This window comes from Triticum dicoccoides, chromosome 6A (assembly GCF_002162155.2).
Source record: "Triticum dicoccoides isolate Atlit2015 ecotype Zavitan chromosome 6A, WEW_v2.0, whole genome shotgun sequence".
Lineage (NCBI taxonomy): Eukaryota > Viridiplantae > Streptophyta > Magnoliopsida > Poales > Poaceae > Triticum > Triticum dicoccoides.
The window spans coordinates 408,499,277-408,517,141 of record NC_041390.1 but is presented as its reverse complement, the minus strand read 5'-3'; positions in this window follow the sequence as shown (position 1 = coordinate 408,517,141).

Sequence of the window (17,865 nt, the reverse complement as noted above, 5' to 3'; positions counted from 1 at the left end):
ACACACACTAAGACTCCATCTCTGTCTCTCTCCCTCACACACACACACAAACACACACACGCGCGAGCACGCACGCCCGCCCCCCACACACACTAAGACTCCATCTCTCTCCCTCTTTCTCACACACACACAAAATAAGACTCCATCTCTCTCTCCTCTCCCTCTCTCTCTCACACACACACACACCACACACACACTAAGACTCCATCTCACACACACATGCTCTAGGCGGAGCATTTGTTCCTACCACCCTTTATCCAACCTTACCCGTATGATAAACAATCACCTTTATTTACTTGCATAACATGGACAAATTCCACTTTACTTTAGTAGTCAGCAAACTTATCATCTGTACCCTTATAAAAAAACAAGTTGGTGCTGATGGTGTGCCTGCCATCTTGTAATACAGACCGTACGATCTATATCTGAGGATAGAAAGCAAACTATGATAATTTTACAAAAGATACCGACACCTCTCTCCACATCATTATCTCCCGCAACCTCATTGCTCAGCAATTAAAAAGGAATAAGTCTCTGGAACAATCTAGCATGCATGGTGGCCGCTGCCACCTGCCGGCGCCGTCCATCCCCATGCCTCCGCCCATTCCGACCACCAGTCACCACCACGCTCCACTCCTCCTCGCCTTATCTCATCTTTCATTTTTTGATGACATTCTCGAGATACCAGTTTTCCGATAAAATTCTTGAGATATCATTAGTTTTTACACATGGGATTACTCCTGCATGGGTCAATCACAACAGGTGTTCTATAAAAAAATGCATACTGATGTTCCGTGCAATGCACGAGAATCTTGCTTGTAATTATATAACGCAAATCATGAGCAGGAAGTGACATTTTTTTTGACACAACCACGTTAACATGGCCATGTAAATCACTAGCTAAAGTAAATACCATTATACTTATATCCCGATGCAAAAGGTTGAGTACATGTCCGAAGAGTAGAGTCGCACACACGCACTCTGTCTCTCAGAATATCTCTCTCACACACACCAGTTACGTGATGCCCACTTAAGCAGACACGTATGTTACAATTTGTGCACCCGCGGGTACACGTGATGCTGCGCATTTATTTAAGCCGGAAGGCAAACCCAAACAGTAGTTGCATTCGTTCCCCTCCTGCCGCCTCTTCTTTGGTCGCCGTCGCCCGGTAGCCATGGGCCGGCCGAAGGTAACAACATACGCCATACTCCCGCCGGAGCGGCGCTTTAATATGGAAATTTTAGTGGTCATGCATGCATCTTTTTGTGCTAGCTCTCCTATATAAGGGTTGACCGGTCGCTTCCGGCGGACGTGCGCGGGCAGTGGAAGAGGAAGGAGAAGGGAAGCGAGCTATGAGTAACGTTTTTTACCACAATTTCTTAGGAAACTGAGTGCAATAATTGAGTACTTTTGCAAACTACCAGTACTACACCTGAAACGGTTCAAAACCTATACTCCCTTGCCAGCGCGCGCTTCTCGTGTGAAACGGTCAGCGTCGCCTTGGAGCATCAGTGCCGCATTAATGCCCGGCCAGAGCGGAGGCAACCTCTCACTGGCGCCGGCTTTGAAGTGGCGCGATAGCCGAGAGAGCGCCGCTTCCCGGTGCACGCGACTGCTCCGCGTCGAGACTGGCCATAGGCCCTGTTTGGATCCATGGGTTACAGTTAGTTTGAGCTAGTTGGGGCTCAAATATCCCTAAACTATCCAAGCATGAGGGTTTAAATTGGAGCAAGTTGCACCGAACCCACCAAAAAAACTCTCCCACCCAAGAGGTGCTAACTGGAGATACTGAAAAATCACTTTTCTCTCTCCATGAAGTGCATTTATTATCAATCTAACCCTGTCACCCAAACACCTCTTTGGCTACAGTTAGTTCAGGGTTAGTCATGAGTTAGTCTAACCTCTAGCTAAGTTAGAGTATCAAACAGGAGCAGTATAGGACATGCAAGTTGCTCAAAGCATACATGCAAATTCGTACGTGAAAGGATTTTTTTCTTTTTGAAAACGGAACGTGAAAGGAATTTTTTTTAGAATGCTCTTGGCATGTCGCTAACATGTGATAGTTAATCGACCTCAATAGATGGCAGAAACGCCAGCCCGCCGCACTTTGATAGAGACGAGGAGGGGGGAAGCGATACAGGCATGGAAGCCAAGAAATATGGTGATAGCGTGGGTTAGCCATGTACTAGTATGATACTACACTAGGCTGCCGTGTTTCGTACTCTTCCAATCCACTATGGAGATGATTGGTTAATTTTATATAGCTGAATAATATTAAATATTATGAGTGCAGACGCTCCACCACGAGGTTCCTTGCTCCTTCTCGGTCGTCCGGAATCTATGTTCTTCCACTCTATTTTTTTACGTGAGCTTTGTTCATCCTTTTGCCAACACGCGAGACATCTAGCATCAAGGTGCACGTGTTATGCAAGGATCGTTCCATCTATATGAAGAACACGTGGGACTGGAACTACGAGACGAACATGTACCCAGGAGTGGACGTACGAACCTGAGTAATGTAGCGCAGTAAGTGAAGTAGAAAGGCACAAATGGTATGAACATGCGTGGCATATAGGGTGTGTTTGGTTGCGTTCTCGTCTCAACATAGTTGTTCCCTCTTCATGCATGCTCAACTCAACACCCCTCTTCATGCATGCTCTCTTCATGCATGCTTCTAGTCTATTTGTGCTAAACTAGTGTGGACTCATGCACCCTTCATACACTCTACCAAACACCCAAAAGTAGGTCGAGAAGGGAACTCTTGGGCGGCATTTGTCTCTTACTACGTACTACCACTAAATGCTGTACGTGCAATGCATGGTGATGTTATGGAGTACGTGCCTAAGTACTCTACTACTACTATATTAGTTCGAGGCACATATTAACTTTTATATTTGTTTACGTGTATGCCCTGAGACCTTCCAACTAGACGTGTCTTTGTCTCCAGGTCGCACTTTGAATCATTCATACCACTATGTACTACTACGTGTGGTCTCCGACCCAGAAGTGGAAGAAGTGGAGACGCTCTACCACACTGTTTTTTTACGCTGGGCTCTACCACGATGTTCATGTCCCACTCCTTTTGCTGACGTGTGGGACATCCAGCACGTGCCGTGTTTGGCACCCTTCGCCGTAAGAGTTGAAACGCTAGCATTCATCAAAAATAAAAAGTAATTATAAATCGGCAGTGATACTATTTTTTTGCGAACCAATCAGCAGTGATACTATACCACGCGGTTTCCTTGCTCCTCAATATCGGAAAGAATACTTCCGTTCGCCAACATGTGGGACGTCAACCATCCTGGTCCACTTGCCATGCACACAGAACTCCAAGGGAGTCACCCAGGTCATCGTGCCGCAGTAACAATGACTAATGAGCCATCAAATCACAGGCCCACTTCCCACTTTGAAGTTGCTTGGACGAAGGAACCATCATGACATTGTTGAATTCTGCTTCTTGAAGAAAACTACTGTACCAGCAATACTGCTAGCTACAGTAGTTACTCCAACAGAGGCCTCCTTTCGTTCATAGGATAGGAATATGAAAATCATAGGAAGTGAGATCACATGCATCTCAATTCCTAGAGAGAAAGAGATGCCATTTGATGCTTAGGATAGGAATTTTTTCCATTTAGTCTATGCTAATGTACTGGTAGTTTGCTCTAAAAACTACTATAGTAACTAGTAGTACTGGTACATGCTCGTACTCAGACACACACACACACACACACTAACAACTAGTACTACTTCTCACATGCTGGCCAGACGCCGTCGTTCTCCTTCCCGGCTTTGTCGGCGACACCCCACCGTGCTTGGATCTCTGCTGACCTCTTCGCAGTAGCGTGTGCGTCCTTTTCTTTCTTGCGGCGGCGGGCCTCTCTTTTCTTGAGTGCTTTCTGACTTTTCCGCTCCCTCTGTGCGGCTTTGGCCGCCTCTTGCTCTACCGCCCATTTGGCCTTGGCATCTTCAAATTCCTCCCACATAGTTGTGAGGTCGCGAGCGGCGATGAACTCGGCACGGCGGGATGCCATCGCTTCCCTACCATTTTGTGTGCGGTCGTGGGTGGCGAGGAACTCGGCGCGGTGGGATGCCATCACTACCTTACCGGTTAGTGTGCGGCGCGGTGGCATGAACGACGCTTGGTGAGAGCACTGGGGTGGAGTGGCCGGACAACCGTATAGTTCATTGGTTTGTCAAGAGCTCAAGGATAGAAGATGAAGCAAATTTGGATTCCCCTTCAATCCTGGTCATTTATTACCGAGTTAAATGCATTGGCGGTCATCGAACTTGTCTTGATAGCTCACTTTGATCATTGTATACGAGATATGGTGATTATACGATCACTGGCTCAGCGTATAGCTCCGTATTTGTCTGGTTGACCAGTCAAACAGTCCGCATGCGCCTCATCGGCTCGTGTTCCTTATCTATATACGCGGGCCTACCTGTCAATGGAGAAAGAAATATTGTAAAAACCAAAATTATGCTAGAGTCCAGACCGCTTCCGGAGCCTGCTCTCACCGCCCTGTCCCCTCAAGACGCCAGCTGCCCGCCGCATGCATGCATAGCAAGTAGTACTCCTTATGTGGAGGAGAGAGAGGCATTGACAAAGTCAAGGAGTGGGCTCTGCAAGAGCCCATATCTACACATGCTCCTAGGTATAAAAAAATAATTCTAAAAAAGGCATAAAAACAATTGTGTCTTAAAAAAAGAAAGGTAAAAAACATTTGAGAAGAAATAGATAGAGAGAAAGTGAGAAAAAGCTGTAACCTGGGCATTACATGAGGAAGGAGGGAGTGGTGCACATGCCAAGTTCACTGGGCTGCCATGTTTCACACTCCTCCATCGTAACAGTGGAGACAATAGCTTTCATCAAAAATAAACAATGAATACTCGTTGCTCGTCCTCTATATCGGAAAGAATACTTTCATTCACCGACATGTGGAACGTCGACCATCCTGGTCCACCTGCCATGCACAAAATTATCCTGGTCTACCCCGATCGTATCGCGGGCCCAACCTTTCCCACTGTAAATTGTTCGGACGAAGGAACCATCATGACTTTGTTGAATTCCGCTTCTTCAAGAAAACTTACTGTACCCGCAATACTGCTACCACATGCGAAGATTGGACGGCACTGTACCACGTCATATCACTGAAACCCACTAGGGCAAACTAGTCCGCCTAGGTCATCTATTTTGGAACGGAGGGAGTATGTCTCTGCACTGCTATGATTTTGTGTTGCACGTCATATCACTGAAACCCACTAGGCCAAACTAGCCCGCCTAGGTCATCGATTGCTAAGCCTACAATTTTAGGAGCTAGAGCCATTGGTCGATCGACGAGGGATAAGTATAAGCGTACCACGAGCTCATCAACCCCAATGTTTCTCTTCGGTGAGTGTTTTGCAAGTACTATAGCTCGCACAATAGCTAGCCTACTAACACCAAGAATCATCAAACAAGCCCTGCTGATATGATAAACTGTTCAAACTTACATCTAATCATGCCATATATTACATCAAAAGCTGGTGAGGATACATTTGTTTCCATAACTCGGAGAGGGTTCACATGATTCATCACATAATTCACTATCAAACAAAAGTAGCAAGATCCGCCCACACAAGACAGTGCACTAGCCCTAAGATGGTTTGATAACACGCATCGTTCTGGTAATTAAACACAGGGCAATGCAAACTACCCTAAAGGATTAGCGCGACCAACTATTTCTTGTCATCGATCTCTCAGGCAATGACCACAGCACGGACAACGGCATGGGAATCGATTTCTGGGGCGATGTCTGCAGGACTGACCGCGACATCAGAATCAATCTCTGGGGCGATGTCCATAGGATGGACAGCGGCACCGGAATCGATCTCCGGGGCGATGCCAACAGGACGGGCCACGACATCGGAATCATCAAGGACGTCCACCGGCACCTGCACAACCCTAACATATTAGCAAGCACATTGCAAATAATCAAAAACCAGAACTATGGTAATAAGCCATTATTTTTTTACCTTGTGCAGCTCACCGGGGGATCTCATCCCTCCGGGGGCCATCTCCTTGTCCTCGATGGGGGCCATCACCTTGCCAGGGGAATACTGCTTCTCAACGGTGACTATCTCCTCAAACTCGGTCTTGAGCCTCACATAGGTGGCAATCAGAGTTCCTGGGGTAGGCACGGTGGGGTCATTGCTGTTCTTCCAACTTCCTTTGAGGAGTTCATCCGCCAATGTCCTCAACTCTTTGGCCAATGCTTGTTTCTTGGAGTTCTTTGTCTCCATGGGTTGGCCCGCCAGCATGGTCAACTCGTTGGTCGGTGCTCGCTTCCTGGAGATTGCTGTCTCCAGTGGGTTGTCCGCCGGCAACTCTTTGCCTAGTGCTCCAGGATCCATCGATGAACTGACAAACAAAAAGCAATTGAAAGTAAACCACAATCGCAATGAAAACGGGAAAAGAATAGGATGTGAGAATCGGTCGGTGCTTCGCAAAAAGAAGATTCTTGGAATGAAAATATAGCAGCATAACTGATTCGCCCACCTTTCCTTCATTGGTACAGAAGAAAAATGGCAGAACTGAGTAGCCTGGAGTGAGGTTTTCTTCAAGAAAGGGAAGAAAGGGCTTGAACGAGCGTTCTAGTGAAATGATGGTCGCTTCGTCTAGTCCAACTTGGAGGCCACCTTACCACTACTGGTAAAGGTGTGGGTTTTGTGATATGACGGGTCATGACGGCCACACCGGGGTTACAGGTGAGTCTCGACTGTAGCACCTCGCTGTGATTTGGTGGATGGCACGCGGGCCCGGATGCTTTGAAATGTCCCGCATGTAGATAGAGCGGCTAGTCATATAGGAGTGCTCAATATTGTGCACCACGACCAAGGCGGAGAGGAAAATGAGAGAACTACGTAATTAATGCATGAGTTTAATTAGGGTAGTTTTGTGAAGTACAAGATACATTCCTCCAATCGCAAAATGCCTTGGTTCATGAGATTTGAGATTTGAGCCCTATAAACCGGAAGGGAGGGAGTACTGCACACGGTGTAGTCTAGTCACTTGTTGAAATCTCTAGAAAGGCAAATACCCCTTTCCGGTTACAGGGCTATACTACTCCCTCCGTCTAGGTGTGTAAGTCATCTTATGAAAACCAAATAGTCCCAAAACACTTAGGCACGGTGCATTAAGTTCTACCTTATTTCTTGTTTCTTGACATATCAACCAATAAGAGATGAGAGGTGTGCATGCTTTTAATGACTTGCAATGGCTAGTTCATTGCATGCAATGCTATCAATTAGCAAATAAACATTGGTCACCCTAGGAGGAAACGGTGCTAAGCACGTGGACCTATGCAGAATGAGTATCAACCAATGGATAATGGAGTTTAATTGTTAAACAATAGCAATTTTGTCTCATGCAAGAGCCTGGCTAGTACTCCAAGGAACCGCACCATGCGAGCGTTCGCAACTGCCACGTTCGGGTTGCGCTTGGCTCTTCGCCTCTTCGAGAAGACGAACAATAATGATGTTACTCCTACTTCTATAGTATTGAATCCACTACTGCATGTCCATCCACCTCGTGTGGGAGGGATAGCGAAAGCTTCAACTTACTGATCTTGCCTTTGCATCCATGACAGGTTGGCCCAATAGGTGGTTGGCCCTCCTGTCATGCAGCCAAAGGCAGGTGCAGTTAAGGCACCGGAGCTCAGTCCGCGAGGGAGAGGGCGTTGTAGTAATCAAATTTCTCGGTCTTGTATGAGTTGACGAAGATAGGGGTTGCTTGCTTGCTAGGGTTGCTCACTACGTATATATAGGCCGGAGCCTCCATGCTTGCTTGCTAGGGTTGCTCTATTCACACACTGTCATCCTCTCCACATTTAAACAAGATAGGGGTAGTAACACTGTCTTTCTCCCTTCAAAAAACACTGGCTTTCTATCCTCACCGCTGGTTACAGATCCGGACGTATCCCCCTCCGCCGGTGAAGGGGAGGAGGGGCAGCGTTTAGGCCGTCATCGACAGCGAGGGAGGAGACCCACTGCCGGCCGCACCGTTATCTCTGGCCGACCGCCGGCGCGGGAGGTCCTCCGATCCCTTCGTCGTTGCCTGTGGGCAGATCCGGCCTCCCGCCGCCCACCTATCCACATCCCGACGACCTTCAGGTATATCTTCGTTCGAAACTGCCTTAGCTCTACTTCCCCAGCTCGCTACATCGCTGCATGTGCATCATTTTCTACCTCTCAGCCTCTCTCGATCGGATGGTCCAACGTCACATTTTTCTTCTTCTATTGTTAGAGGTAAAGCTACTTCATGGAGTCGAATCTTGTACTCCCTCCGTCCGAAAATACTTGTCATTGAAATGGATGTATCTAGATGTATTTTAGTTCTAGACACATCCATTTTGATGACAAGTAATTCCAGACGGAGGGAGTACTTGGTTCAAACAAGAAATAAAGTGGGGGTGGGGGAATTTAGTATGTACATCGGACTTGGTACAAATAGGAAGGAAAGGGGGTGAAAGTAGTACAGACTGGTCATCCAACCGGTCTCTTGGTCGAAAAGGGAAATATAGGGGTAACGCTGTACACAGTGGTATGACCAGGACTAGATTTGCTATCCACACATAGGAGTAGGTTGCTAGAGTGAACAAAAATGGGACCAACCCAGATATGTTTCTTGGATGTTTGTTTCTCGGGGCAATAAACTATGAATCACCACTTTATGCCCATGTTTACGTACATGGTGCTGGACTGCTGGTGCACCCACCGTTATAAGCCATGAAAAGTTTAGCCAAATGTTTTTGCCTGTAATTGTTTGAGACTCTGACTGTTTCCTCTGTGCCTTTTTGTGCAAACAGGGATATCCAATTCACCTGGTTGCTATTGTGACCTTTTGGTGCACTGCACAAAACTCTTCTTAAAAGAAGTGACTTTTGTGCTGTTTAACTGGAATGTTAGAATGGAACAGTTGGTTCATTTTAGTGGAACTGCACAAAGGGAGATCTGTGTTCCAATCCACATCATCCATATTGGCGCCATAACCTTCCTTTAGGTAAGAATGATATTTAATGCATGTGTTCATCTCTATTTTCTGACGGCCATGAGAAAATAATGCTGTTTTTTACTAGTACAATTGTACTCCCTCACTGACAAAACCAATTCTGAATTAGATGGCCAATCATGTACTTGGTTTCACCAACTAGTGAGGAGAAAGAGAAACGGAGCATGAAGAGGAAGAAGAAGAATAAATAGTGCCAAGGCGATCTTGCTGAAGCCAGAGGCCTCAGTCGAGGCCATTCAAGGGCTCCGGCAACGACTACCTTACATGTGAGACGATCCTCCAGGGAGCCCTTCCACTTCTGCTGTCTCACTTAATTAATTAGGAGTACTTAAGTACCACTAATTTATTACTGCATAATTTTCCTGTTGGAGTTAAACAAATCTTTAGTAGGACCCTATGTTGAATCATGTATGTGTGTATGTTTGTCTATGGAGGTGAATCGTGTGGTGGAGCAGAGAGGGAATATTATTAGTGTCATGACATAATAGTGCTATTGATTTGCATGTCAATTTATTACCATTGGTTCAATGAGGCAATGTTTTGCGTATTGTCCATCATGAATTTGATGCTACTGGTTGAGTAATATGCTAATGTCTTCCTATCCTTTCTCACTAAGCTAATGAAGGTTTCACCTTGTTCCTACTTGTGCAAACAGGGATCATGTTGTGCCAATCATACATTAAATGGAACTGCACAAGACAATACAATGAACTGTATCCCAGCCAGTGCTTTAACTCTGCTAGAAGTTCTTGATAATCTTTCGATATAATCTCAGCACTGGTAAACAAGAGTGATTTCAACCATACATTTGAAGTGCACAGAAATATATACTATTGTGTGATTCCAGTGAGTGCTTTATCATCTCTTATGGGACTACATGAATACGCTTTTTTCTCAGGTTGGTACGGGCCTAAGGCCTTCATCCATATTAGTTTGTTGTCATCTCTATTTGTGTCGTGCTACTGTCATGAGAAACTCCTTTATCTTTGCACGTTAAAGTTTTGCAACCTATGATAAATGGCAATGCTTTGAGTGTTGAGTTGAGCTAATTGGCACTGATTAAATAAACTAATACCTCTCTTTAAGCAAGACTACTATGTTGCTAACTTTACCCATTAAGATAATGAGGCTGCTTGTATTTGTTAGTGTATGTTTCATAAACTAGTCCCACTATTACAGTAATCTCACTCTCTCAATATATGTGACAATAGGGATGCTCGATTTTGGTGGAACTGCACAAAAACTTTGGATGCTTCATTGCCTCGACAGCTTCCGTCCTTTCCTGCCAGTCGCTAAACTCCGCATGCTTTCTTCCTTTGCTGTCAGTCGCTTGGCTTATCTCGGCTTCCAGTCAAAGGAAATAGTGATTGATATGCTACCTCACATAGGTTGGTACTGGTCTTTATCCTGATTATTGTGCCTGTCATATGTATTGGTAATTTGGTATTGTGCTACTGTTTGCCAATTTCATAAAGGAGTAATTTGGAGCCTGAACTCGTAGGCAAATCATTACATCGGGTGATTTCAGTAGAACTGCACAAAATGATCAGATGGACAGGTACTTATGCTGCTGCTATGTACTCCAAAGTTCACTCAGACAATCATCGATGTTGACAAGAAGTGCCTATATTCATTCGAGTATCAACCAGCGTCAACCAATTGTCAAACTCTAAGTGTTAGGAGAGTGAACGCCAAAAATATTGCTTGGTGCAAAGCCCAGAAAAACACAGTCCAGTCTTTGGTCCCAAATTGTGCCTTTTGGTTATCGGCACATATGGTAGCGAACTATATGGCATGGAGTCTAAAGATTCGAGACAAGTTGGTTGACACGTATATTCATCTGGCACTTAATCAGTCTGCACGCCAAGGATGCTCCATTTCAGTTGAACTGCACAAAAAATTTGGGTGGTTCATTTTCTCAACCGCCTCCTTTCTCGTCTTCAATGTAGAATTTTGCCGAGATACAGGACCAAGATGACCCAGTAAACTGGTTGGATGAAAGTAGTGGCCAAGTTGCTCAAACCTCCCTTGGCACGAGGCCGCTATTTAAGGATAAACCTACAAGCAAAGTTCAGATTGTCTGTGCTGCCTCTTATGTACTCGAAAGTTTACTCGTACAAGAACTAAATTTAGCAAGAAGTACCTCCGATTGAACACCATTTACCAGTCTATACCCTAGGTAATTAAAGTTCGTCCATGGATCATATTGGTTGTGATCTCAATCATTTGGATGCATAAACATACTAAACATGTGTATATCTGAATCTTTTTGTAAATTATGTATGAATATTGTCGTGTGATCTATCAATCATTTGGATGCATAGATATGCTGAGCTTGTGTATATATGAATCTTTTGAGTTGTTGATTGTGAATGCTGGCTATGGATATGAACATGTCCTGTGAACCTGAGTTTGATATGAATGTTTACCTTTTCTATTGTATTTGTGTGTGAACTTGTTAGTATGCCTACTGTGGGGTATAAAACACAGGTCTCTTATAAAAGTAATGTTGTGTCCAATTTATGTTTTCCCTTCTAACCACATTATATATATTTATATTATTATTATTATTATCGTATATTTTATAGAGACTTATATATACATTATAAAAACATCCCAACTTATAAAAGTAAATGTTTAACGGAAGTTGGCAAGGAAAATCCTGGTTGTTTTTGACTCACAGGCAAGGAAAATCCTGGTGATTGCGTTCAAAAGCTTGTGAAGATTTTAAGGACCAATTTAATAATAATGCACTCATTTTTATTTTGAGCAATAACTCGCTAATTTCTTAATTATATATATAAAAAATGTGCGTCTCTGGTTTATTCTTTGATATTAATTGCTCCTTCTAACATAACATTGTACTCCCTCCGTCCGAAAATACTTGTCATCAAAATGGACAAAAAGGGATGTATCTAAAACTAAAATACATCTAGATACACCCTTTTATCCATTTTGATGACAAGTATTTCCGGACGGAGGGAGTATATATAAGGAGCCCACCTAATACGTGTATTTCAAGGAAGTGCAAATGGGCTCGGATTTCTTAGAAAATATAAATGGGCCTGATTGACGCAAAATTATGTGTTCACCCAGCCCAGCAAATGGACTGCACATTCTAGAAAACATGGGTTAAATATATGCCACATTTTTGCAGGCTGACATGTGGGCCAATAGTTTGAAGCCTACGCAGGGCGTTGTCAACTGGGTCAACAAATGATTGTGTCATCCACAGCCATTTGATTTATATCCAACGGTCGGCATGCACCTTCAATCTCTCATCTTCTTCCTCCAGCGTCACCGGGACCGCCTGGTCCGGCCTCCGGCGGCTAGCGGCTCTGCTTAGCACGCATCGCTGCGAAGTGCTACCCCACCGCCGGCCAGGCTATCCCTCCACCCCTCGACACCTCCTGTTATTCTCCACAGACTACAGCCCCACGCCGCAACAGAACTAGTTATAACCCTTCTCCTCCTCTCAATCTGTGACTCCACTGCCGCGTTTTCCCATCTCCGAGTCGTTCCCGTCCGGGGCCTCGCCGTCGTCGACCGCCTCGCTGCATTCGGTGCGGCGTGGTCAACAAACGAGAGTCATCAGAAGAGGACTTTACGTGGAGAGCCTGACGGCTGGGACCCATGAGGTCCATGGTCGCACGCAAGGAAAGTTCCTCCTTATTAAGCTGAAAAAATGTTTCCTCCACCTTATAGCTGGGACCCACCGGCTGTATCTTCGCACGGAAGGAAGTGCCTCCTTGTTTTGCGAAAAAAATTATTCATCCCGTTGACAGCTGGGACGCGTCAGATATGGTGACTGACTTGTGGGCCTACTAAGCGGACGTGTACGCATGGCTTTGTCAACTTAATCAACAAATGATTCTAGAAGTTGGACCGTTGGATGTTAATCCAACAGCCGTGCTCCTTCTTCAACCTCTGTTCTTGCTCTTGTCTCCCATGGGCGGCACCGTGGCTGTGCTGCTGCGCACCTGAACCAGTGAAGTTTCCCACTCCTCTCCATCTGCGACTCCACTGCATCTTAATAAATAGTAATGTCTTTGGTTTTAGCCCGGTTTTCCGTAGATTAACCAGGCAATTCTATTCTTCTTAATTAATCGACGAGGCAATTCTTTTGCCTCCGTTTCAAAATAAATAAATAGTAACGTCTACTGAGCCAGTTAGTTAGATGCGTACACTTGGTGTAGTAGGATCTTTATTTAGTTTCATGCATACACATGTTCTTTTTTGGTAGTCCTTTTGTAATGATGGCTGATGTTTGGTTTGGAAGAGAGAGATGCGTCTTCACTCTTCTGGCATGCTTACTGCTTCTGTTGCACCCCCAGCCCTGGTTGCTGCTGCAACTGTTTGCAATGTAAAATCAGTAGTATATTTTGTCTATTGGTTGAATAAATGTGTTGCTAGAACGACAAACACAATGTTTTGGAAGTCGTTGCACGGTTCGATCCTTTAGTGCCCCGTACCGTACGTAGTGCATACTATTTACCGTACGGAACACATTTTTTTTTGAAACTCGGAACACATTTTCCACTTGTTGATAATATGCAGCCCAGTGATGAAGGCCTAATAGAGAAGCCCATAATTAACTGGAAGGGAGGCTCTCACATGAATCCGGCCCAGGTACATGCTCATGGTCCCCTAAACATAAATAAGTAAATAAATAAATAAATAAATAAAGCTAAATGCTCATGCACCAGTTCTTTGGGAAAATAGGTAGCCCAGTATTTCTTTTTGAAGAATACCCAAGCTAGGCCTATTTGTTTTCTCCGAATTACTGGGCTGCAAATCTTTCAAGACGAGGAGGGATGCATTCCGGCCTGGCTTAAGAGTATGGTCAATGTCTGTTAAAAGTAATATCAAAAGGATTTGAAAATTCCAAAAAGATTATAGCAAATGGGATATAAGTTTCTTTTTTTGTTTTTGTTCTTCACTGATATCTTATACGTATTTCATTGGATTAAACATGACATAGTACTAATTTATTTTTAAAATTTTTTAGTATGGCTATTAATTTTTGGATTAAGAATATTTCGTTCCCCAACAAAAATTTGCGAATTTTTAAAATTTTCCACATATTTAATTAATTTTTTGACCCTGGTACTGACCAGAAAATGGCCAGCAATTCTAAAAATGGAAAACAGGCTGCAATAAATTCCATATGAATTAGAAAATGAGTAAAAATTATAAAAATAATAGTAAATGGGTTGTACACGCCACAGATTTCAAGGCTGACTTGTTTACGCAAGGCTTTGTCAGTGAACACACGATTCTAGCAGCAGTTAGTGTTGGATGTCCATCCAACGGCCGACATGCTTCTTCAATCTCTGATCTTCCTGCTCCAGCCGCCTAAACTAGCGCCGGCGGGACTGCCTGCTCCCTCCTCTTATGGCCCGCTGTGATGCCGCACAGGCTTCCCCGGCCCACCCTACTCCCTCCGCTGGCCTGGCCGCACGCAATCAACTGCCTCCTTATTACGCGAAAAAAATGATTCCTCCCACTGACATCTGGGGCGCACCGGTTGGGACGCTGACCTGTGGGCCTACTAAGTTGACGCGTATGCAGGGCTTGTCAACTTAGTCAACAAACGATTCTAGCAGCAGTAACCATTGGATTTGAATCGAACGGTCCTGCTGCTTCTTCAATCGCTGCTCTTCTTGCACCAGCCACCCAAACCAGCGCCGGGGAGACTGCTTGCTCCTCACTCCAGTGGCCGGCTGTGCTGCCGATGAGGCCTCATCGCCCCCTACTACTCCACCGCTAGCCAGGCCCTGCGGCGATGGCAGCCTCACACCATAGCCGAACCAGTGAACCCTCGTACCCCTCTCCCTGTGGGCATCCTCTGCCGCGTCTTCCCCGGCTCCGTGTCACCCCCTTCCTAGGCCTCGCCATCGTCCACCGCCTTGGTGCTCTCGGCGCGGTGTGGTCAACGTGGTAAAGGACATTCCATCGGAAGAGTACTATACGTGGAGAGGATGACAGCTGGGTCCACGGCCACAGCCCAGTTTTTTTGTGATTTGCCAAGTAAGTTGCTTTGTCAGGCCTGTTGGGCTGCAAATCTTTCAACACGAGGAGAGCTTTCATTCGGTAGGCCGAGAAAATGGCCCATCAGTAATGAGAAATGGGCTGTACATTTTTAAAACACATCAAACCTGCAATTAGTTTCAAATATCTTTTTTTGCATTTCGAGATTTGAAATTACATTAATTTTTATGCGTGGAGAATTTGTTGGATTTTATATTGATATACATTTATTTTTAAAATCAATTTGAATGTGAGTCAAAATTTCGGGATTAAAAACAGTTCGGACCGCACCGAAATATGCAAAATTTCATATAATTTTTTAACCGTGGCCACGATATGGGCTGTAATGCTAACAAAAAGAATATGGGCTCCAAAAAAACCTTAATAATTAGCAAATGAGCTGTAGATTATTAGAAATAATGGCAGATGGGCTGTATGTTGTTTTCCACAGATTTGAGGCTTTCCAAAAAAAGGTTGACGCACAAGCAGTGACTGTTGGATGGCCATCCAATGGCCGTCGTGCTTCTTCAATCTCTGCTCTTCCTACTCCAGGCGCTCAAACAGGCGCTGGCGGGACTGCCTGCTCCCTCCTACCCGCGGCCGGCTCTGCTGCCGCGCAGGCCTCACCACCCCATCGTACTCCCATCGCTGGCCTAGCCATCCCTCTACTCACCCACACCTGCTGTTATTCTCCGGCGACGGCAGACGAACCAGTAAACCCTCGTACAGTCGTATTCCCCTCCGCGTGGGAAACAACTGCCGAGTCTTCCCTGCCTCCGTGCCGTTCCCTTCCTAGGCCTCGCTGTCATCCACCGCCCTGGTGCTCTCGGCGCGGCCTGGTCAACATGGTCAACGACCGACATGCATCTGAAGTGGACTTTACGTGGAGAGGCCGACAGCTGGGTCCACGTCCGCATGCAAGGAAATGCCTCCTTATTACGCGCAAAAAAATGATTCCTCCACATGACATCAGGGACCCACTGAAAGGGCCTCTGTATTTCGCGAAAAAAAAAGTTACCGCCGCTGACAGCTCGGACCCACCAGCTATATCTTTGCACGCAAGGAAGTGCCTTCTTATTACGCACAAAAAAATGAATACTCCCCCTGTTAGCTGGGACCTAGTATAGTGGCAGGCTGACTTGTGGGCCTACTAAGTTGACGGGGACGGAGGGCTTTGTCAACTTAGTCAACATGCAAAATTCTAGCTCCAGTGACCGTACGATGTCCATCCAACGACCATAGTGCTTCTTCAACCTCTGGTCTTCTTGCTCCAGCCGCCCAAACCAGCGCCGGTCGTGCCTCCTGCTCCTGCCTCCCGTGGCCGACTGCGACGCGGCGGAGGCCTCACCGCCCCTACTACTCCCACCGCTGGCCAGACCATCCCTCTACTCATCCACACCCCCTGTTATTCTGCGGCGATGGCAGCCTCACACCGCAGCGAACCAGTGAACCCTCGTACTCCTCTACGCGTGGGCATCCACTGCCGCGTCTTCCCCGGCTCCGCATCGTCCCCTTCCTAGGCCTCGCCGTCGTCCACCGACCTGGTGCTCTTGGCGTGGCGTGGTCAACGTGGTCAAGGAATGGCTTCCAATGGACGTGGACTGTACATGGAGAGGCTGACAGCTGGGTCCAGGGCCGCAGCAAGGAAGTGCCTCCTTATTACATGCAAAATAATTACTCCTCCACCTGACAGCGGGGACCCACCGGACGGGCCACCGTATTTCACCCCCCTGACTGCTGGGACCCACCAGCTACATTTTCGCACGCAAGGAAGTGCCTGACATTCGGGACCCACCTGGTCGAAGCCTACGTAGCGTTGTCATTCTGGTCGTGAACGTGTACGTACATATATACTGGTGGATGTAGAGGCGCGCACATGTTGTATTAGAGGCGGCCAGGGTGCAAGAAAGAAAATACGACCACGTATGTGTACATACGGGCGGGGTCTCGAATGCCTACTCGCGCATACGTACGGCCAGGGCTCATGTACATGGCTGGGTCGGAACGGAGAAATAGCGTCGTCGTCGTGTTCATGGGGAGGCAACAGAATGCGTCGTGTTCATGGGGAGGCAACAGAATGCGTCATGTTCATGGGGAGGCAACGGAATGCGTCGTGTTCATCGGGAGGGCTTGGACGGAACAAGCGATGGAAACAAGGCCTGTCGTACCGCAGAACGGAGGAAACGGCCTTGTGTTCGATCGGCCACGTTTGAAACGGGATCCTGTTCATTGGGAGGGGTCTGGCGTACCGCAAAACGGAGGAAACGGACCTCCTACAGTCGAAATGGGGGTCCTGTTGATCGAGAGGGGCGTGGCGTACAGCAAAATGGACGAAACGGACTTGTGTTGGAGCGCTACGGTCAAAACGGGGGTCCTGTTCATCGGGAGGGGTGTGGCGTACCGCAAAACGGGAATCCACGGGATACTATTCATCTCCACCGTCGACCCCCTCCAGCCTCCATGAGCTATTGTTCATCAATCATCGACCTCCTCCAGCCTCCACCTGCGACTGTTCATCCACGGGCTCCTGTTCATCCAGCCTCCACCGCGCGCTACTCCACCGGCTTCTGTTCAACCAGCCCTCTCCACGGGCTCTTGTTCAACCACCCCTCCATGGGCTACTGTTCATCCTTCCCTCCACCGTCTACTGTTCATCCTGCCCTCCACGGGGTGGTCCTGTTCATCCAGCCCTCCACGGGGTCCTGTTCATCCAGCCCCAACCGGCTCGATCGATCGGGGTCCTGTTCATCTAGAGGCAACACCACGGGGTCCTGTTCATCCACCC